This window comes from Macaca fascicularis, chromosome 6 (assembly GCF_037993035.2).
Source record: "Macaca fascicularis isolate 582-1 chromosome 6, T2T-MFA8v1.1".
NCBI classification, from domain to species: Eukaryota; Metazoa; Chordata; class Mammalia; order Primates; family Cercopithecidae; genus Macaca; species Macaca fascicularis.
Genome location: NC_088380.1, coordinates 7,186,079 through 7,209,231, shown reverse-complemented (window position 1 = coordinate 7,209,231; position 23,153 = coordinate 7,186,079). Strand labels below are relative to the sequence as shown.

At 45.4% G+C, this 23,153-nt stretch overlaps 1 long non-coding RNA gene across 1 annotated transcript; it reads right to left on the bottom strand.

Annotated features, from left to right (window-relative positions):
- Positions 1–382: 382 nt before the first annotated feature.
- LOC135971233 (uncharacterized) lies at positions 383–22,678 on the bottom strand. The gene is made up of 3 exons (XR_010587295.2): positions 21,910–22,678; positions 18,295–18,428; positions 383–3,398 (listed from the first exon to the last, which is right to left on the bottom strand). It is a non-coding gene; the product is annotated as an uncharacterized lncRNA (long non-coding RNA).
- Between the last annotated feature and the right edge of the window lie 475 nt (positions 22,679–23,153).

The following is a 23,153-nucleotide window of genomic DNA, read 5'->3' as shown; positions in this document are numbered from 1 at the left end:
CACAAATTCACATACTACTGACACAAGCACCCATAGATACATGTGCTTACATACTGACACACATGCACAGAGACACACACACACTCCAGTCCTTCCTAAGTGCCAGGCCATGGACCAACCCCTCCCTCTATACCACACAATCTCAATCTCCAGATGAGGAGCTCAGTTCCTTCTAAGCAACTCCCTTGTGACTCAGAATTAGACACTTGGGGACACCGAATCCGGATTCCAGGAGGCAGTTCCTCTTAGCCAAGGAGAAGATAAAGCTGGAGAGTTTATGCAGCAAAATCAGGATAAAAACTCGGGTTTCTGGACTTCCATCCAGGGCTTTCTGCCAGACCTTAGAAACATGATGAATAAGGAGGCTGGAGACTTCTTACCTATTTAATGCATTTATTGAGTGCCTTCTGTGTGCCAGTCTCTGTGACAGGCACTGATCATTCAAAGTGGCATCATCAACACAGTCCCTGCCCTCTGATAACTCACCTTCCAGTGGAGGAGACAGACAGACACCATAGAATGAAGGTATGGCATTCAGGAAACCAACTGTCTTCCTAATAATAATAATAAACAGTTTCAGCTGTCAAGCGGCTTTGCCTTTTGACTTCCCCTCTTCTACCTGCCTGGAATATGGCTGTAGTGTTGCTTCAGACTGGAATGAAGGTTACTGCCGAGGACAGAGGAGCAGAAAGACAGAAGGAGGTGGGGACGTCGATAATGGGATCAGCCCTATGCTTCCTCCCTCCAGGCTTCTTGCTACATGAAGAAAACCACCATTTCCATGGTGAAGCTGTTGTACTCAGCCATCAGCCTCATGTAGGCAAAGCCATCCTGGATAGAGAGATTGTAGCCAGCTTGAGTCTATGGAAGGCATTGATTCCATTCACGGTCATGCTAACAGAGCCAGGCTGAGCAGAGAATAAAATTCCACATCCAGAATAAGCGTCCATGCAGTTAGGAGAGAGAATTTCCCCCACTAAGATGGAAAGGGTCCAGTGGAATCAACCTGCCACCAAGTAAACAACTGCCCTCTGAGATACAGTATAAGCCTTGAGGGAAGACTGTGAAGAAACTTGCAACGGAAAACAGGCTGGAGACAGACAAGATCCAGGGGGTTCTAAAGCCCTCCCACAGCAGGTGCTCTGTAGGCGTCTCAGGGCAGTGCACGGCAAATGGATTAACTCCACGCCAGCATCACCTTGCTCAAGAGCAGTGTTCCACACAACGCCTGGGCATGTGCGTGCCCCTTGGCTGTCCTTGTCTGTCCAAGTGTCTTTAGCATATTCTCATACTTAATTCCCAAGAAACTGCTTTTTGTGAAAGAACTTATTAGCATTGCTCTGGGCTCCAGCACGTCCATAGGAGATGTATCAGGCATTGACTCAACTCCAGAGCCGTCAATTCCCCAGGCCTCTCTGTCCAAAATTACAAACGCCTTCTTGAGAGAATCTCATTAGTGCTGCTATCTGGTTCTAATAAATCAGCTGTGGCTGTGGGCCAGGACCGTGTATCACAGATCAGGGTGGGTACTGGGGCTGGTGGCCGGATGTGGGGGCAGTGAACACCACGCCAGCACCACTGGGGTCCGGGGAAGAAACACAGTGAAAGTTAGGAAGAGCCACTCTTGGCCACCTTCTTAGAGCGAACCATTGGTGTTTCTCCAGGGAACTCCCCATTCCTCCCTAAAGTTTCTCAATCACAGTCGAAATGATTGTGCCACCTGCACACGCTTCCTCATGTCGCTGGTGAGAACCTCACATGGGGAGAGGTGCTCAGAGGAGTTCCCGTCCCCTTGTTCTCCACCCCCATCCCCGCCATCCTTCTGGGAAGGATGCTCTGGAGGGATCGTTACATCTTAAAACTCAGCCATAAATGCCAAAACACAGGAGCAGTATTTTCTTGATGAAACAGGCATATGTTTTTTCTACTATTTGGATTGGTGCAGGGAACTGGAGAACAAGCATCAACACGGAAGAAACCCATTTCTGAAGCCCTTGGCCCCTGAGAGTAGGCAATTAACAGGCAGCTTTGCATAAGTACAGCCCAGGCACCAGGGTGGCACGAGAGATACCACCCATGTCTCGAATGTGACGCGTCCCACAGGAGGGAACAGCGAGCTTGGGCTCCAGGCTGCACTGGCAGGAGTCCTGTGGTGGAAGGAAGCATGCGTTGGATGCTGTGTGATAAGAGAGTATTCATTATTTACTGCTGCATAACAAACTACTGCAAAACTTAGCAATTTAAGGCCACAAACATTTTTTATCTCACAGTTTCTATGGTCAGGAACCCAGGGGTTACTCTTGATTCTAGAACACAACTTGGCTAAGCAGTTTAGCTAAGGTCTTCCACAGGCTCCAAGCAAGGTGTCAGCAGGGGTTGTTGGCATTTCAAGGCCCCCCAGGGGGCGACTCTTCCAAGCTCATTGGTATGGTGGTTGGCAAGATTTATTTCCTTGTGGCCGTTAGTCAGAGGCCATTCTTGGGTTGTTGCCACCTGGGCCTCTCCGAAGAGCAGCTTACCAAGTGGCAGCAGGATTCATGGAAGTGAGCTGCAGGATTCATGGAAGCGAGCTACTGGAAGGGCCAGAGTGAGCCGAGCACCATGCAAGCCCTGGCCTCCCGTAACCTGGCCTTGGAGGTGACGTCTCACCACGACTGCCTATTCTGTATTTCAAAGGCAAGTCTCTAGGTCCAGCCTTGAGACCCTCACAGAAAGGGGTTTATACCAGGGCATGAACACAGGAGCAGGGGTCACCAAGGCCTTCTCAGAAGCCAGCAGTCCCCAGGGGTGATCCAGGCACAGGCCCGAAGAGAAAACATGGGACACTCATGGAATCAGAGCCAGGAGTGCAGGGGAGAAGCAGGAAAAGGAGAATGGGGAGAACAATGCACCAGTAGGGGCCTGCAGAGAAGGGAGCCGGGGATGCCGGGTAGCGAGCTGCCAGAGTCACTGGGAAAGACTGGGATGGAAGCTTACTTCGGGTTTACTTTTGTCTAGAACCACAAAGACACCAGCAGGCCTTCCCTCCTGCTTCTCCTGAGGATCTGTGTGTGTGCCAGGAGTGGGTAGCCATAGAGTAAAACTGCCCTGATGTAAAGACAATGTCTAATATCACAGAGAGAATTAAGCTTTGTGTATTAGTCAGAGTTCTCCAGAGAATCACAGCTCATCACAGAGAGAGAGAGGGAGGGAGGGAGAGGTGAGAGGGCATTTATTACGGGACTTGGCTTACGTGACTGTGGAGGTTGAGAAGTCCCGCAATGTGTGTCCTGCAAGGTCGAGTCCCAGGAAAGCCAACGGGGTAACTCTCAGGCCAAGGCCAAAGCCCTGAGAACCTGCGAGGGGCAGGGAGTGACTGCTGCAAGTCCTGGAGTCTGAAGGCCAGTGAACCGAGAGTTCTGATGTCCAAGATCAGGAGAAAATGGATGTCCCAGTCCCAGGAGAGAAAGGAGAGAAAGGGAAATAGTGAATTCACCTGTCCTCCACCTTTTTGGTCTACCCAGGCCCTCAGCCGGTTGGATGGTGCCCGCCCACACAGGGTGAGGGCAGATCTTCCTTCCTCAGTACACTGATTCAAATGCCAGCCACTTCCAGAAGCACCCCACAGAGGCACCCAGGAATAACACCCTACCTGCTATCTGGGTTTCCCTTAACCCAGTCCAACTTACACCTGAACTTAACCATCACACCCGTTCTTCGTTTCCCAGGGCTGCCATAACAAACTCAGAGTTTCACAAACTAGGTGCTTTTAAAAACAGAAATTCATTCTCCTGCAATCCAGGAGGCCAGAAGTCCAAAATGGCAATGTCAGTAAGGCAGTGCTCCCTCTGAAGGGTCTAGGAGGCTCCTTCCTCACCTCTTCCTTGGTCCTGGCATAGCTGGCAATCCCCAGTGTTCCGGGGCTTGTGGCTGCATCACTCCAGCCTCTGCCTTCATCTTCACACAGCCTTCTCCCCTGTGTCTCTCTGTCCAAATTTCCCTCTTCTTGTAAGACACCAGTCATTGCATTAGGGCTCACTCCTATGTAGTATGGCCTTGCCTTAACTTGGTTACATCTGCAAAGACCCCATTTCCAAATAGGCCATGCTCACTGGTTCTGAGGGTTAGGACTTTAACATATACTTTTGGGGAACATAACTCAATCTGCAATAGGCATGGAGTAAAGAAGTGTAAACATCTGTTGCTTTTCTTCTTTAGCCTCTCGTCCTATTTGGAGAAGCACTTGGGGTCGTGTGACTTGGGGCGACGTGGATGCCTTATTTTTGGCACAACTATGATTTTATAGTTTAGGGGGTCAGGGTGTTACCTAGAAAATAAGGAAGGCAGCCAACTCAGGAGCACTGTGATCTCAGATAAAAGAGTTCAAGGGACCTTGAAGTATCCTTCCTGGCAGTCTGGTCTTGGAGATAAGTCAGTCAAAATTTAGGGGCTAAAGCCTGCTCGGTGATGGGACTGGGTCTTTATTTCTATGCACTGGGACCTGGGCTGGCTCAACCCAGCCAGGATGTGATTCTCTTACACCAGCACCCTTCATCTGCATCTGCTAACACCAGCATGCCACAAACACACCCATTAACTGGAGGTAAGAAGACGAGGTCCCCCAGTGCTTCTAAGACACTACCATAAATGGGGGTGGATTGAGGAGGGAAGGAGGGATTGGGTTTACAGAAGCTTTCCTCAACTCATTCCATTCTTCATGGAAAAGGACACAATTTCTCTTTCCAAAAACCTAAGCTGCTTAAAAGTAGATGTCAACACTGTCTTCTGGGTTCAGTGTTCTTTGTATGTTGCTTTCATATCCATGCATAATTACAAATTTAGCAAAATTCACAGACAGTAGTCAAAGTGTGGTAGCACCATAAAGTTCTAGAATAACGAACTGATGATAATCAGCCTTAGCACAGTCCTTCCCCAAACTCCCTGCTTCTTCCATATCTTACACAAGTTGCAAGGCCACAACTAAGTTCCATTTTCCTCCAAAGTTTTCCCAGATTCCAAGCCATATTCATCTCTCTCTTCTATACACTATCTCTTCTGTAAAAGAGAAGTTGCCGTTGGTCACGCATTGTTCATAGTGGCTTTGTTTGAATAGCCTCAAATCTCAGAAACAGAGAAATTCTTTACATTTACTTGTATGACTCATGGTACTGAGTACCAGTAATTGGTTAATACACCCTTATTAATTGAATGAGCAACAGTTGATTTCAAAAAGAAAGAAGCTGGGAATTATGTGGGAGGTGTTCAGTCTAGAAGGGAATAAGAACAGATTCTGAGCAGCTGCACTGCTGGTCCTAACGTAGAAAAAACAGGGAGGGTCCACTTACCCTGGAGTTTGACCAAGATAGAGTGTGAGTCTAGTGTTAAGAACTGCAAGTACAAAGAATATAATATGCATATGTGCCGTGTCTGTTATTCATCCAAACCCAAGCTGGATTATCTCATTAGAACACTCTTCCTGAGATGCAAGAAGCATTACCCAATTTCCAAGATTTGTGATCCTGTACCTTAAATGTTGTTAAAGGGAATTCCAAACTTAACATATTAAGAATAAAAAGTTGAGTTTCTTATCAAACAGATAAAGTACAGATCTGTTTTTATTGTATTCAAACTCAGAGAGAGAGACAATCAATACGTAAATAATATTTGGTTTTGTGAAGGTAGAGAATTTTGTGCAAGACATGTTCCTGGAAAGCGTATACTACCAAGAACAATGTGTTTGCTTTATAAAGCTGAATTAATAAATACTTATTATTGGGAAGTTTCTGTTGAGTATAATTGACTACAGTTCAATCCAATTATTATGCAAGTGAAGGGTTAGAGCACTAAAATTCACAATGTGAAGAGATAAAAACTGTTTCAACTCAATTATTCAATAGCTAACTAAGCATTTCTAGATTATCTTCTCTGTTATTCAACCTCTCTTTTGCCTACTTCATTTCTCTGCCAAAATCACTATTAGAAGTGGTAGTAAAGAGGAAAGCAAAGAATCAAAATTCAATTAACGTCCTTTAAGATAGAACTGTCCTGTAAATGGGGCTTTGGAAGAACAAGCAGTGAAGATAGTGGTTTAAACTGTGTTTATAAATTTGTTAATTGCAAACCTTTATCACTCCTAAATCCTGGCTTACACAAATATTGTTTTCCAAGCCTACTGGAAGAAGAAATATTTTTATGCAAAGAAGTTGGCCTCACCCTTTGTTCATTCCCATCGAAAAATAAGAAAGCTTGATCCCAGGAGATATATGAATTAGACTGCAGGTAGCAAAAATATAAATTCTAAGTGACAAAAAAAATCCAAATTATAGAACAAGTAGAAAGCTAGAAAAAAATCTTTGCAATTTATTTCACAAGAGCTTATCTTCTCAACACATAATGAGCTCTAATAAATCTTTAAGGAAAAGGTCAAAATGCAATAGAAAAAAATGGGCAACAGATATAAGAGAGTTTACAGAACAAGAAATACAAATGAAACATATAAAAATATTCTCAAATCCATCTTTCCATTTCTCACTCAAAACACGGAATCATTCTGGACTCTTCCCTTTCTCTCTCATCCCTAACATGTCCAAGACCTTCTTGGCTTCATCTTCTAAAAGGACCATATCAACCTCTTGTTTGGATTACTGCAATTCCTAACTGAGCTCCCTGCTTCCATGCTGTTCCCTTCTACAGTTATTTACAGGGCACCCTGAGTGACCCTTCTAAGAATGTAACAGTGCATTGGTTTCCTTTTGCAGAGTGAAAGTCAGAGCCCAGTGGCATAAAGGCCCCAGTACATCAGTGCCCTGTGGCCTCTCTGACCTCCTCCTGCTCCTCCTCACTCCCCTGCTCCAACAATCCCAGTCCCTTTGTTCTCCTTCAAGCATAATGTAGAGGATGGCATTTCCTAAAGATGACAGCAACAATATTCCCCTGTGATGGTTCGTTTTAAGTGTTCACTTGGTTAGGCCACAGCACCCAAATTTGGTCAAGTACCAGGCTAAATGTTGCCATGAAAGTGCTTTTTAGACATGAACATTGAAATCAACAAACTTTGGATTAACAGATTGCTTTCTGTAATGTGAGGGAGCCTCATTCCATCAGTTAAAAGCCTTGAGAGCAAAGACTGAGGTCACCTAATGGAGAAGGAATTCTGCCTCCAGACTTCTTCAGATTGGAAGTGCAGCATCAACTCTTCCCTGGGGCTCCAGCCTGCCTTGCAGGTTTTGAACTTGCCAGCCCCCACAATCATGTTGGTCAATTCCTTAAAATAAATAAATAAATTCCTATCTCATATATACATATATATAAGTTTAACAGGTTTGTGTGTGTGTGTGTGTATGTATGTATATGTGTGTGTGTATACATATATATGTGTGTGTGTCTGTATATATATATCCTATTGGTTCCATTTTTCAGGTAAACCCTAATACATCTCCCAATAATATGACCTTGTCATTACCCTGATAAAAGAAGTGGAGTCTATGCCACCTCCCTGGGCATGTTCCTGTGTCAATTTAGGAACATTTTCCATCAGAATGTTCTTTGTCAGGAACTAGCTAGCCTGCAGGGAGTGATCCAGTGTCATGGAGAGACCACAGGTAGGTGTCCTGCTTAACCGTCCCAGCTGAGCCCAGCCTTCGAGTCATCCCAGCCCAGGTGCCAGCATGTGAACAACAAAGCCTCTGGAAAAGTCCAGTGCCTGCCCTCAAGTAACCCAGATTCCCAGATTCCAAGATTCAAGTCTTCTCAGCTGAGGCCCCAAACATCAAGGTGCTAGAAGAGCATCCCCACTAAGGCCTGTCCAAATTCCTGGCCCACAAAATTCACAAGCATATGAAAATGATTGCTGCTTAACCTCTCAGTTTCAGGTTGTTTGTTATGCACTGTTGATGAGCAGCACGAATGCTGAGCAAGTCCTTAAAATATGACTCTTCACTGCCTGTGTGCTTGCTATCCTGTCTTCCTGGATCTCCTCCCTAGATTCCTTTGTGGTCTCTTCTTCACCCTGGTCAGGTCTCTGTGCAAACATCAACTACTCCAGGAGGCCTCCTTCTCCCCCATGGAAAATACAATCCTCCACCTGCACTCTTTAATTCCCTTCCCTGGTTTGTTTTTCTTAGGAGAACTTATCACCATCGTATAGGTATGTATTTCACCTATTTGTTCTTCCTTTCCCTGTCTCCTCTGACTAAAATGTCAGCTGGATGAGAATAGGAGATTTGGGGTTTGCTCTGTTCAGGATTGCATCACTAGCACCTGGAACAGAGCCCAGAGCACAGTCAGTGCTCAACTAATAACAGCAGAATGAACACACAAATGAATGAAGAAACTGCACACATAAGAGAGCTGCAAATTAAAACTCCAGTGGCATAAAATTTTTTACCTATCAGATCACAAAATTTGCACATGTGGGTAATGCATTGTGCTGGTGAGCATGTGGGGAGACAGGCATTGCCATATTTTGCTGGCGAGAATATTAATTGGGGAAAATTATTCAAAGAATGATTGGACAGTGGAATTCAACATTTTAAGTACACATAAACGTTGACCTAGCAAATCAGTTTCTAAGAACATATCCTACAGACATACTCATACATATGTACAGCAGTGTATCTATGAGAATATTCAGGGCAGCACTTGTTTGTATGAGCAAAAGATTCAAATATCAAATGATCTTCAGTAATATAATTGTTAAATAAATATCAGAATATTACTGGTAAGAAATGTATGCCACTGTAAAAGATAATGTTGAGATTCTATACTGAAATAGAACTTATATAGAATAAGCTCCGAAGGAAGCTTATTGTCAGGGAAGGAAGCAAGTGTATGCTGTGTCACCGATTTAGCTATAAGAGGTGGAGTGTCTCCAGAAGGATGTAACAGACATAAGCGAATAACAGATTGCTTCTGGGGATGTGAACTCAGCAGCTGGCAGACAGGAAGGGAAGAAGACATTTTTCACTATATTGACCAATTTATATTTCTAGAATATTGTATTATGTGCATTTAGTTACCACTGAGGGAAAATATCCATTTAAGAAAAGATAATTTGCCAGATATATTTCCTCTTTAATATTCTTCTAAAAACTGTGGTCACGGGTCTATGCTTCCCTTCGGCCTGCCTCAGTGACAGACTAAGCACAGTGCTCAACGTCCTGTGTTCAACTGAAGGAGAGAGACCTTTGATTTTTTTCTCAGAGACAGACCCATGAAGGCTTACCCATAAATCCTCATAGCCATCCCAACCAATGCCAAGGAGTCAGCAATCCATGAAATAAGCAATAAATGCTTTAGTAAAACTTGTAGCAATAGGTGTAGCTCACAAGACTGCTTTCAATATAAAAAAAATGGGGTAATCTGCTGCTTATGTTTTCACAGCATAACTTGTGGGTCATTTCACCTGCTGATGATTACTTTTAATAAATAGAAATGGGGCAGTGAGAAGCATGAACCAGAAATTACTTTCATTTATATTACCTTTGGGGGCTTTCTTCATCAACATTGTTAAGCTAAATAAAATAAAGAAACATTTAAAATGCATTACATTCAAGACTTTTTGGTCTACAAAATTGAGTAAACAGTATTTTAGAGCAAAGATATTAACTCTAAAAAGGAAGCATGATACATTACTTAGTAACAACGACTATTATGTCTTATCTTTCACGGAAATCTTCAAGAGTTAAGACATGTAATGAGTATCATCCATGCAACTGTTTCCAACCAGTGTCTAAACACATTATTAGGCTAAAAAAATAAACCCGTAATGAAAGAACTCCAAAAAGAGTCATCTTCCAGGTGGGAGTCTCCATTTCTTTCAACATTGGTTGAGTAAACATCACCTAAACGACGCTGTACCACACACATCCCTGGACCTCCAGCAGGTCACAACCCAGAAAGGGAGGGAGATTCTAGACAGATGACTCCAGTGCATACTCAAAGTACACAAGTTGAGGGGTAGAAGCGTCTTGGAAGGAGGCTGCCCAGTCAGCCTCCATGGAAACTCAGCCTTTGACTTGTGCCTGGAAGAAGGAGGAGATGGAGAAGGAAATATTCTTCTGGGAGGGAGGAGCGTGCAGGATGAATGAATGTAGCACAGTTAATCTCTAATGCTCCTAAATGCCAACCCCAGGAAGTTGCATGAGAATGAAAAATCATCTTCTGCCCATAACGAGTTGAATGGCACCCCTAAAAAAGATAGTTCCAAGTCCTAAACCCCATATCCATCGATATGACCTTATTTAGATATAGGGTCTTTGCAGATGTAATTTAAATTAAGGATATTTGGATGAGATCATCCTGGATTTAGGGTTCACCCTAAATGACCTGTGTCCTTATAAGAAAAAGAAGAGGAGATTCAACACAGAGACACGGGGGAAGGCCCACATGAATACAGAGGCAGAAATTGGAGGGATGCAGCCACAAACCAGGGACTGTGGAGGATGGCCGGCAGCCACAAGGAGTTGAGAGAGGGGCCTGGGACAGATTCTCACTCAGAACTTCTGGAAGGAACCAACTTATAGACTCCAGAGCTGTGAAAGAACAAGTTTCTATTGTTTTAAGCCACCAAGATCATGCTAATTAATTACAGCAGCACAGGAAACTGAGAGACTGCCTTTTATGCTGACCTTGATATTGTAAGTGTTTCCCACAGGGCCTGCACTTAGAAGATGTTCAGGAAATGTTGAACAAATGACTGCAATGTGTAGAAGCAAATGGGCAACAACTGGAAAGAGACAGGTCAAGTCCAGGTCGTGCCAGATCTCAATGACATGCCCTGAGCTCATTCTGCAAGGCTTGGATTAAGGAATTGTAAAGGGATGAAAAATGCATCGGGCTGGTGGGAAGACATTACAACAATGAGTAAGCTGGTAAAGGCAAGAGGTCCAGGCAGATGCCTATGACAGATGGGAGGAAACTTGAGTTGGGCAGTGGCAGCAGGCATGGATACCAGAGCCCCTAAAAATAAAGCTGACCGTCTGGACTAAGCTGGATGATGAAGGAAGAGGGAGGACCTGTCCACAGGGGACTGAGTGGTTTGAACGCATCGAACGCATCTGTCAAAAAAGGAAAGGAGAATATTGCAGTTCAAGACAGGTCTCAGGCCAGGTTTCCCAGAAAACAGAACCTGAGGTCAAACCAAAGGGTTATTGGATCTGAGGAGCTGTGATTCCAGGGTGGAGAGAAGGAGGAGAAGGGAGGAGAGGCCGGGAGAAAGGGAAAGCCAGTCCAACACGGTGCAGGGCTGTGCTGCCACTGTTTCACAGAGAACAGGGTACAGGACCTCGCTGCCCTTTGCCACACAGAGGGACAGAGCCGGTGCCTCGGGACAGTTCTCTGGAGCCAGGAGGGGAGAGGAAGTGTGGAGTGCACTCCCCCTCTCCTGTCTCATGCTGGTAGAGTGTGTCCCATGGACCGTAACTCCCACATGCTAAGTTGTGCTACCGGTCCCCTCCCGGCAGCCACTGCAAGGATCAGATCCTGTGTCCAGGACTTCCTCAGGGTCAGGAAGTGGCAGTTGGAGCCAGCGCTGCCCCAGGACAAGAGGGTAATGCACACACCCACCCTGGTGGAGGCCGAGGAAGGGGCAGGGCCGACAGAAGAGCAGTGGCAGCTGTCGTGGTGGCCAAGATCAGGCTGTTCCATGAGCAACGACCAGGGTCTGGGACACTGGGAGGCCAGGCGAACTTGAGAAGACAGCCATCTTCTAAGTAGTCCCAGATCCAAAATGCAATGTGATGCTAGCAGGTCTCGCTCATCTGTGCATTTTTAAATCTTCCCGGCTCTATGAGTAACTTGATGGTTAATATTGTCTGACTGATAAATTTCTAACAAAAACAAATTTTATCACTGGAGAGGAAAGCCAAAACTCAATCTCGAGTCCACTGATAGGACTGTGTAACCATTTTCATGTATATCATGATTTACTATAGCACTGACTATGGGCCTGTCTCTTATGGGCGTTACAAATATCAACTTGTTTAACAACCATCGTAAGAGCCAGCCTGTGTGGTCTCATCCTGGCTGCAAAGCCCGTCGCCCCACCCTGCTATGCTGTCTCTTTGTTTGTTGAACTTTTTGCTGATAGAACATTTGTATCATCTTGGCTTTCCGTGGGGGAAAGAAGTGCATGCCACAGGGTGGGCCCACATTTCCACCCGAGATACAGGCATTCTGATCATGTTTCTCTCCTCTTGCCATTAACCAGGGGCCAGAGAATTTGTTTTGTCTCAGACTTTGAAAACTTTAAGATCAATTAAACAAGCCGTGAGTTTGGAAGCATGACAGGTGAGTTCAGCTTCTGAAACATGCCTCGGGCTGAACTTGAACAAATGTTCCCAACACGACTTGGAACTGTCCACAGCAATTCTGAGCCACGATCTTCACAGTCGAGATGTGGACTCTGCAGTCAGACTGACTGATTGAATGTCAGCTCTGCCCCTTGCCCTGCACCACCGGACAAGTAAGCAACCTCTGCACATCTCAGGTGTGGCACCTACAAAATGCAGTGCTAAGTGTAGAGACTGCTCATAATGACCCAGCACCAAATGGGTTAAAACATAAAATGCCCAGAATGTTTAGTACACAGTTTGGCTCTTACAATAAACATCTGCTGCACTGATACTATTTGGGTAGGAGGCTCCATCTAGGTAGGCTCTGAGGATGGGCTGTGCACATGCACGTCCTGACACCTGCAGGCATTGGGATCCTTCCTTCCTCTCACACCACATTATCACTATATGCAGATGCAGTTCATTTGGTCTCATAGCCATAGTTCACCACAATGAGAACTTAAATTCTGCCATTCCCGGAATTTCTGTGTATCTTTTAATTATTATTATTTTTTAATTTGAGAATCTTAATTTGGTGACCAGAATGGGCTTGACCACAGCAGAAGGATAAAGTCTAAAGAGAGTGAGGACACCCCCGGCTTCATTAATCATTCCTCCACTCAGCCCCCAGCATCTCCATGCCTGAAATGCCAATTGGAATTCCCATTGCTTTCTAGGGTTCCCACTGCCAATAAAGTGATCGGCTCACCTCTGCTAAGCAGTTCTGCCTCCATACACAACTACACTCCCTGAGGCCCTTGGAGCCTTGATCATTTGGGGTTTATATCAGTTACTGATGCAAACAAAATGTAAGTCAAGCAAGACAGAGCACTGGAGCCCGGCAGGAGCCTGGTATCCTCTCAGCCATTGCTGCTGTCCTGCCAACAGCTGGTGCCTGCCTCGAGACGTTTTATGCTGCCATTGGCAGCAATTCCACCAGCTGGCATATTGACGAACTGATAAAACAGATCGTATCAGTGGGAAGAGCTGGAACTTCCTCCATTACATTTAAGCTGATGTAGCCTGTTTGAGCTGTACATATACTAGGCTCAAAAAAAAGAGGAACAACGTAAGACCACATATCTGCTGTGAAGGATGAATTGTTGAGAAAAGACTAAGGGCTTGATGGCCTATACTCCCACAGGTCTGAGCAATGCATCATATGAGGATTTTTCTGGAAATTTCTTTGTTCAAAGATTAGCAATATTAGGACCATTTATTCTCTTGCTGCACAAGGGGACTTCAGACAAAAGACTTGAAGAACATGGACAAAGAAATGGAAGCAGAGAGTCTGGGAGGATCTGCTGAGAGCTCAAACTGGGGTGTGGGCTAGAGACTGGGTCGGGGAACAGAAGAAGAAACATCATTGGGTCTTACCTTTTTTTTTCTTTTCTTTTTCTTTTTTTTTTCTTTTTCTTTTTTTTTTTTTTTTTGAGACAGAGTCTCACTCTTGTCGCCCAGGCTGCTGTGCAGTGGTGCAATCTCGGCTCACTCCAACCTCCACCTTCCGGGTTCAAGCAATTCTCCTACCCCAGTCTCTCAAGTGGCTGGGATTACAGGCACCTGCCACCACCTGCCCAGCTAAATCTTTTTTGTGTTTTTAGTAGAGATGGGGTTTCACCATGTTGGTCAGGCTGGTCTCAAGCTCCTGACCTTAGGTGATCCACCCACCTCAGCCTCCCAAAGTGCTGGGATTATAGGCATGAGCCACCGTGCCTGGCCAGGGTCTTATCTTCCTGCAACCTTGAAGAACCCAAGCAAAAATGATGCACTTGGAGTGTGGAAAACATTCTTTTTAACTGCCTATCCTTCCAGGGAAGCAACAGTATTTATCTTGGGAGGAAATACTGAGCTGTTTGGGTGTAGGGTGGGGGTGGGGGAGGTTGTTTATTTCTTTGTCCAGGAAAACCTCAGTGGGTCTTTTTGCTTAAGTCATTTCTATGAGCTAAATGTTTGTGTCCCACTCATCCCCCACCAAAAAAAATGTATATGTTGAAGCCCAGTCCCCAAGGGGATGGTAGGAGGTCCAGCATTTGGAAGGTGATTACACCATGAGTGTTGGAGCCCTCATGAATGGGATTAGTGCCCTTATAAAAAGACATGAGAGAGCTTGCTTTCTCCCTCCTTGCTCTCTGCCATGTGAAGACGCAATGAGATGCTCACGTGCAAACAAGGAATGGGGCCTCCATTAAACATTAGGTCTCCCATGCCTTGATTTTGGTGTTCCTAGCCTTCAGAATTATGGGAAATAATTGTGGATTTGTTCTTAAGCCACCCAGTTTATGGAATTCTGTTATAGCAGCCAGAACGGAATAACATCGTAGTGGCCAATCCCAGAGCTTGCTCTGGAAGGAAGAGGCATAGTCAATAATCACCCTATATAAAAATGGAATAGGACATTTCTGTGGACATTGTTTGATGTTAAATATTTGAGTTCTGTCTACTACCTTTGGCTAGGAGAGGAAGAGCATGCTCTCTGTAAGAGGAAGGGTGCTGTCTCCTGGCACTTCCATCTGAAGTTAGTTGGTTTCCACAATAGCCGATGGTGGAAGCAGATGAAGAGATGGATTATTGGTGATGACCCTGCAATGGGTTTGGCCAGTGGCTCCCAGGGCCACTGATATTGAGAACCCAGAGCTAAGATTTCACAGTGTTATAGTTTTATGCCCTCTCCAAGCCTTCAGTTGAGTTTATGAATGCTCCAGCCTTGTGCTAGTTGCAACTGTGAGAGAAAACTTGAGTAAGTCAAGTCTCCATTGCAGAGAACAGAATCCTCTCTAGCTAGATATGTTTGCTTCCTGAGGCTGCTCTACAAATAACCACACACTGTGTGTCTAAAACAACAGAAACTGTTATCTCACAGCTCTATAGCCCAGAAGTCTAAAGGCAAGGTGTTCACAGGGCCACCCTCCCTCCAAAGGCTCTAGGGGAGGATGCTTCCTGGCTCTCCCAGCTTCTAGTGGCTCCTGGCCTTCACAAGCTCCTTGGCTTGTGGCCACATCACTCTAATCTCTGCCTTCATTCATGTGGTCTTCTCTTTTTTTTTTTTTTTTTTTTTTTTTTTTTTTTGTGATGGAGTCTAGCTCTGTCACCAGGCTGGAGTGCAGTGGCATGATCTCAGCTCGCTACAACCTCCACCTCCTGGGTTCAAGCAATTCTCCTGCCTCAGTCTTCCAAGTAACTGGGATTACAGGCGCCCACCACCATGCCAGGCTAATTTTTGTATTTTTAGTAGAGACGAGGTTTCATCATGTTGGCCAGGATGGTCTCCATCTCCTGACCTTGTGATCCACCCGCCTCGGCCTCCCAAAGTGCTGGGATTACAAGCGTGAGCCACTGCACCCAGCCTTCTCCTTTTCTTATAAGGGCATTGTCACTGAATTTAGGGCCCACCCAGATAATCCAGGCTGATCCCCTCTTCTCTAGGTTCTTAATTACAACTTCAAAGATTCCTTTTCTAAACAAAGTCACATTCACAGGTTCCACGTGAACACATCTTTTTTTGGTGGCGGGGATGGGGAGGGAGAGTAGCATTCAACCCACTATAACCTTGTTAAGCAAAAGGAAATTTTTATAAATTATCCAGTGTTCACCGAATTACTTGGGAAGGATAAATGTATTTGTCTGGTTTCATGCTGCTGAGAAAGACATACCCGAGATCGGACAATTTATAAAAGAAAGAGGTTTAACGGACTTACAGTTCCATGTGGCTGGGGAGGCCTCACAATCATGGCGGAAGGCAGGAAGAAGCAAGTCACATATTACATGGATGGCAGCAGGCAGAAAGAACTGTGCAGGGAAACTGTCCCTTATAAAACCATCAGATCGGCCGGGCACAGTGGCTCACACTTTAATCCCAGCACCTTGGGAGGCTGAGGATGCCAAATCACGAGGTCAAGAGATGAAGACCATCCTGGCCAACATGGTGAAACCCCATCTCTATTAAAAATACAAAAATTAGCTAAGCATGATGGTACACACCTATAGTCCCAGCTGAGGCAGGAGAATCTCAGTGAGCTGAGATCACACCACTGTACTCCAGCCTGGGCGACAGAGTGAGACTCCATCTCGAAAAAAAAATAATAAAATAAAACCATCAGATCTTGTGAAACTTATTCACTACCACAAGAACAGCATGAGAAAGACCTGCCCACATGATTCAGTTACCTCCCACTGGGTCCCTCCCACAACACATGGAAATTCAAGATGAAATTTTGGTGGGGACACAGCCAAACCATGTCAGTAAAAAACAAATTCCAGGATGAACACACAAGAAAAACTCTCAAAGCCATAGGGAAACCAGGTCACCAAGAGAGCTCCATCCTGCAATGGTGAGGGAGCTGCAGGGTGCGGCAGCCACCCACTGACTCCAGAAGCTTCCATGGCAGTTGCCAGCCCCACACCACCTCTGCAATGAGAAAACAGAGAGGATGCCCACCCCTCCCCATCAGGACTGAGTCTAAGCTCAAGGATTCCCAGGGCGAAACCTAAGTTATATCCAGACCCTAAATGCAAGGTGTTTAGGGAAACATAGGTTTAGCATTCCCACTTCGCACTAAAAGAGGGCTGGGGAGCAGGTAGCCGTAGCATCCCCAGCACCTTCTGCACACCTGTGTCCACAACCAGCTCAAAGTGGCCAACAGAAGACATTTTAAGATTGGGACAAACAGCAGCCAGCCATTCTCAAGCTTTGGCGAGCAGAAGAACTTTGCTCACCTGAGGAGCTGGTTATAATTGGATGGCACTGACTTTGGACTAATGATCTGCTGAATTAATGAGTGGGTCAATGAGAATTGATTGCAGAGGAGCAACCTTGGCAAAGAAGCAAAGCCCCCAGGACTTCCACCTACACTCACCTGGGCCTGACTCTGTACCCACTTCCACCTCTGTGCCCCTCAAACCTATGCACTGTGCAAATCGATATTTTACTTCTACACAAGAAAAGAAATAACAACCCAGGATGAGAACACTTGGGCATGGAGGGATGGACACGAGGCCTTCCACAGGTCTGCAGAAGGTATGGCCTGCTCATTTGGGGCTATCTCTTAATTTAAGGCAAATGAACAACAGAAGAAACACTTCCCTGCCCCTCTGTATGTTCTCAGTGTGAGTTCAGATGACGACAAATGAGGAGCAGCCCTCTGTGTTCCTCACTCTCTTGACTTTAAAATAGGCCCCCGCTACTAAGAAAGAGCATGCAGGAATAAGAAATTATGCTCCTAAAATTCTAAATGCACTATGGACATCACTTAGAGTAGAATAGACAGTCCCTTCTTGATTTCTCTGCTTTTCCTGCTGAGGCCCCAGGCCATAGATAGCAGCCGAGCTTCTAAAGAGACCTCTGCCCTTCTTCTACCCTTGTCTTTACTAGAGGCAAGAGGAAAGAATACAGAGAGGAGAAAGGAAGCCCCCGTGTATGAGAAATCACACTGAAATTTTGCAGTGCTCCCTGAAGGCTGTAGCATCAAGGATGGTACAAAGATATGCACAACCTGGATAATCAATTATGTACAGACCCAAAATGGACATACGACATTGAACCAGAATTAAAAATATGGATCTCATGGGTCTCAAGGACTACTTCAAACAAAGTTCAGAAATGTTTTAACAAATATCCAGAGACCTGTTTCATGGCTTCTGGATTTTAATTTCTAAAGTTTGCATAATTGAAAAAATTAGAAATATCCTGTCTTGGTGTTCTTCAGTGGGAAATCCCAAATAAGCAAGATTCTCATTAAAAGATACTCTTGCCTTGCATTTTCATCATAAGTAAAATTCAGATCTTCTTTATTTATCACTTTAGTTTCCTAAAGCTGGTATTTCCATTAAACCACTTAGAAAAAATACACTAAGAGTGTTTGCTGTGTTATTCCCTAAAGGGCTTGGCATTTTTCAGCCTAGGGTGCATCATCTTTCCTGGTCTTCCTCGTCCAGTATGCGTGCAGGAGGCTGCTTCGCAAAGCCCCACAACTGAATGGCTTACCGCAGAAATACAGCTGACAAGTTGCTTCTTTTCCCAGCTCTTCTATTTGCTCTTGGCACTTGGAGCTCAGCTTGGGCGCAGAGCTCCACTTCCCCAGCCCCACTTGGCTGATTATGGAGGTTGTTTGGAGGATTCTGTTGAGAAAACACACAGCAAGTCAACCCTGGAGTCAGAGGGACTGCTGTTCCAGGTCCAGCCCTGTTCCCTTCCAACTGTGACCTTGGAGCAGCGGTGAAGTCTCTCCCAGCCTCGCATTCCTAATCTGAAACACATCCCTGCTCTCTCTTCGGGTGATTATGAATCGATGCAGGTGAAACTCTTAGAACAGTGCCGGGAGCTCAGCAAACCTCCTCACCTCCTACACATGCCACGTGTGTTTCTGTCCACACACCCTTCTCCCCTGGGAGAATTCCCTTCCCACCCTGACCCCATCTCCATCATCTAGGTATCCTTGAAAACGCTGCTCCTCAGAGATACCTCCCGGGATGATCCAATCAGACTCTCCTCCCCACACCTCATCCTTCTTATCCTGCCATACTGGTCTATTTTCTTTATTGGCATCTGAAATTATTTTCATGATTTGTTCTTTATATATTTGTGGTCTGTCTTGGCTCCATGTCTTTGTCCATCATTGCTGTCCACCCAGGACCCAGGAAGGTCCATGGTGGCCGCATTTTTTGCTGAGTAAATGAATGAAGGAGCCGAGGCGTGTGCCTGCTTGAGACTCCTCTGGACCTTGACCCTTCCACCACATCTATTCTGACTTAACTCCAGGTCACAGTGACGCCTCCTTCCTCTGCAGGGTTTTGATATTTAGCCTTAACACTCTGCGTGTGATTCTCTTTCTAACCAGATCATCAGTTTCATGAATTCAGTGGCGTTTGAGTCCTCTCTCCATATCTAATCCTGGGCTTCATGTCTTGGACCCAGGAAGCTCAGATGAGAGCTGCTAAGGGTGATGCACATTCATTGCTTCTTTGTTCCTGAGATCATGGTCAGCAATGGCTGTGGAGATTCAGCTTCGCCACCCCCATCCTGGCAGGGGATCACTTTGAGCAGTGTAGAAAGAGGGAGACGCTGACCCCACCCACAGTCTGTCCCCGCTCTGACCACTCCCTGCCCCCCCCACCCCTGTGCCCACTGCCTTCCTAGGAAACACAGTTCTCTGGGTTACTCGCCTTACTTACGTCACTCCCCAGAGTGACTCACACCATCCTCTGTCCTTTGCTCTAGGCGCCCCTCCCCCACAGGCCTCCCCCATCCTTGCCAAATACCCCCCTGAGCCTCTTCCCTCAAGGTCTACTGAAGACCCACCTTCTAGAAAAATCTCACACACAATGCCTTTCTCCCTCAAGCAGTGGCTTGGCTTCCTCCTGCAAGCCATCAGCCATGGGTTGCCACTGAATGACTTCTGTCTGTTACTCTCCTTTCCCAGCAGGACTGCAAACCCTGGAGGTCTGTGCACCCCTCACCATGCACCAGAAAACACACCGAGGAGAGCCAAATACACGCTTGGTGCTTTGTGTTCTGTGCATCGGTTTGCTTGATAATCGCCTCCTCTCGCCTAAGAGGTAAAGATCACTCACTTCCTCCCAGTTCATTTTGTCTGCTGAATAATTCTCACCAGTAGTGAGTCACACTTCTCACCATGCACAGCACAGCATCCTGCGTGTGCCTGCTGCAGAGGCTCCTGATCAATATGGAAGAGACTCAGCCTTGAGTCTAATGATAAGAGAGAAAGACTTCAAGCTGCACATTTGAGAAATAAATTAGCACTTAAAGGTGTGTTCATCTACCCTTCACTAATGTATTCCACATTACTTTTCTGACCCACCATTTTGTCAGGAAGTTCTGTAATTTATGTTCTGTGGCAGCTTGCAAACCTTCTCTTGACCTTAGCGTAAATCAGAGAACTGTAAAACTCCCTTTGGAGAACAAAGGGAAATGCAATTGAAACTCTTCTGCAGGGAGGCCTAAAAAATGGAAAGCTCATTACATTAAATGTAATGGAAAATGATTTGACCTTTAGTCACCCTGTCATTTAGGAACCAAATCTTTCTGGAAAAAAAAAATGCCAATATGGTTTGAAGAAAATCATTTCCTAATTGACTTTTGTTGAAAATGGAGATGACCATGCAGGCAAACTCATGTTTATTTAAACTCCAGACAATGCAAACACTGAAGCTGTCCTTGCAGCACCTGGAGCTAAGATTTACCTGGAACTAACCCATCTTTTATTCCAAGTATCTTGGAGGCCACATGACATGCTTAGTCTTTTATTTTTTCTTTATGATGAAGAACCATCGTCATTTCTCTCTCACTCTCCTCTCTCTTGTTGTCTGCAAAGTACCCTAAAAATATGATCTTCTGTCTTAAACATTCCGTTTTTTCAACTCCACTCCTGTTTGCCCCTTATTCTCCCTCCACTTGGCTTTTCTCCTCATTATTCTCGAAGCCAGGACCAGCCACATAACTTTCCGGTCTCCATGCAAGATGAAAATGTGGAGCCTCTTATTCAAAAAGTATGAAGAATTTCAAGCTAGCAGAGACTAACTGTGGCTTGGGCGCTCTGAGGAGGAGCCCTAAGTGACTGCACAGATCACACTGTAGGAACCCAGCCCGCCCTTGATCCGGGAGACCCTTGGCTGTGCCTGCGCGCCTGGACTCCTGCTCTTCCCCCATTGCATGCTTTTGCTGAGCAAGTCTTGGCAAGAGAAGAAGACAGAAGTGCAGTTCATCAGTGGGCACAGGGCCCTTCCTTCCCTCCCAGCCAGTATGAGGGGGCCCAGAATCAGCAGAACAGCTCCTCAAAGAGAAGATCCCCATGTCCTGAGACACATTCTTAAGCAGGACAAATATGTTCATGTCTGCATTACTGGATCTATGTCTCATTGTACTTTGAAACACACGTTAGACATGAAAGAACACTTCTCAAAAAAAGACGTACAAACAGCCAATAAATGTGAGAAAAAGCTCAACATCACAAATCATCAGAAATGCAAATCAAAACCACATTGAGATACCATCTCTCACCTGTCAGCATGGCTATTATTAAGACATCAAAAAACAACAGATGCTGGCAAGGCTGTGGAGAAAGGAAACGCTTATACTCTGTTGGTGGGAATGTAAATTAGTTCAACCATTGTAGAAAGCAGTGTGGAGATTTCTCAAAGAGCTAAAAACAGAACTATCATTCTACCCAGCAATCCCATTGCTGGGTATATACCCAAAGAAAATAAATCGTTCTTCCAAAAAGACACATGCATTTCTGTGTTCATCGTAGCACTATTCACAATAGCAAGGACATGGAATCAACCCAGGTGCCCATCAGCAGTGGACTGGATAAAGAAACTGTGGTACATTCACAGCATGGCATTATACACAGCCATAAAAAGGAATGAAATCATGTCTTTTGCAGCAACGTGGATACAGCTGGAGGCCATTATCTAAGTGAATTAACATAGAAATAGAAAATCACATACCACATGTCCTCACTTACAAGTGGGAGCTAAACATTGTGTACACATGGACATAAAGAGGGGGACAGTAGACACTGTGGACTATTGGAAGGAACAAGGGTTGGAAAACAAAATCTTGGGTACTTATACTCAGTACCTGGATGATAGGATCCTTCACGCACCAAACCTCAGCATCACGCAATACACCCATGTAACAAACCTGCACATGTATCCCCTGAATCTAAAATAAAAGTTGAGCTTATAAAAAATTTTTAAAAGTCAACACACTTTAGCTCTTCAATATCCAATTCTATCTTAGCTCAGTTAGCAAAATCATCCACCGAATAGAAACTGTGGAGTAGGTTTACAGTCAAATCTTCTATGATTCAAGACATTTGGTCAAAACCTTCTCTTGGAGTTGTGTCCACTGTTCTGTTTTTATACCCAGTCTTCCAGTCTTGGGACAGGTGCAATCTTGATCTCTGGCTGGTTGCCTTCCTGGCCCACCCTGAGATCCAAAAGCAATGTGTTAAAAAGGCTTTCCTCCATGCTTGGCCTTTTAAAGTTCAGTGTTAACGCTGCCTTGAAGATAAATGTCTTCAGACTCTGTTCCCGGAAAATTGAACTTTAAAATTCCCGGAGACTGGCGCTGCCCCTAAAATAGTTTCATGCCACTGTTACCAGAGATGAAAAGATCCCACGCCTTTGATGAAACTGCCATGGCTGCCCCTGCCCACTTCCCCACCCGGGCCCCTGGCCTCTTCACTATGGATTGCAGGACTCGGGGGACAGCAAAGGGTGAGAAGAGAAAAGGTGGAGGACAACCCAGGAAGGGGCTAGGGGGTGCCCAGGGCTTCACACGTAAACACACAGCCATTCTGACTCTGTGAGAGTACAAGGAAGCCCTGAATCCAAAAGGCAAAAGCTCCCTCTTGGGCTCTGGCGTCAGAAGCCCTGGTCACACTCTGGGGATGAACCAAAGGCCTCGGGGTGGGAGGGGGGACTGCAAACCTTCCAGGTGCTCCGGCTCCTTTGGGCTTCGCTCCATTGAAATGGCAAGTTTGGTGATTCCCCTTTTATCAGATTTGTCCAGCACCATATGCTGCCTCACTGGCTGGGCCCAGTTTCATTGCTTCTTTTAAAAAATTAGGTTCAATGTGTGCCCTTCTTTCCTCTGTCCTCACTAGCCATTTTCCTATCACAAAACCACCCTGCAAATCCTAAGAAAATGCAAGTAAATTGCTGCTAACATCCCCAGTTGTCTATTTGCAGGGGAACAACAAATAAGTTCTATTCTCCTTGAATAAGCAGCGAATTAGCAAATGTCTTTCTCTGTCATAAACATTGGCTGAAAACAGCCCCTGGTGATGGCATAAAGGGTGCAGAACAGTTATTTTTAAC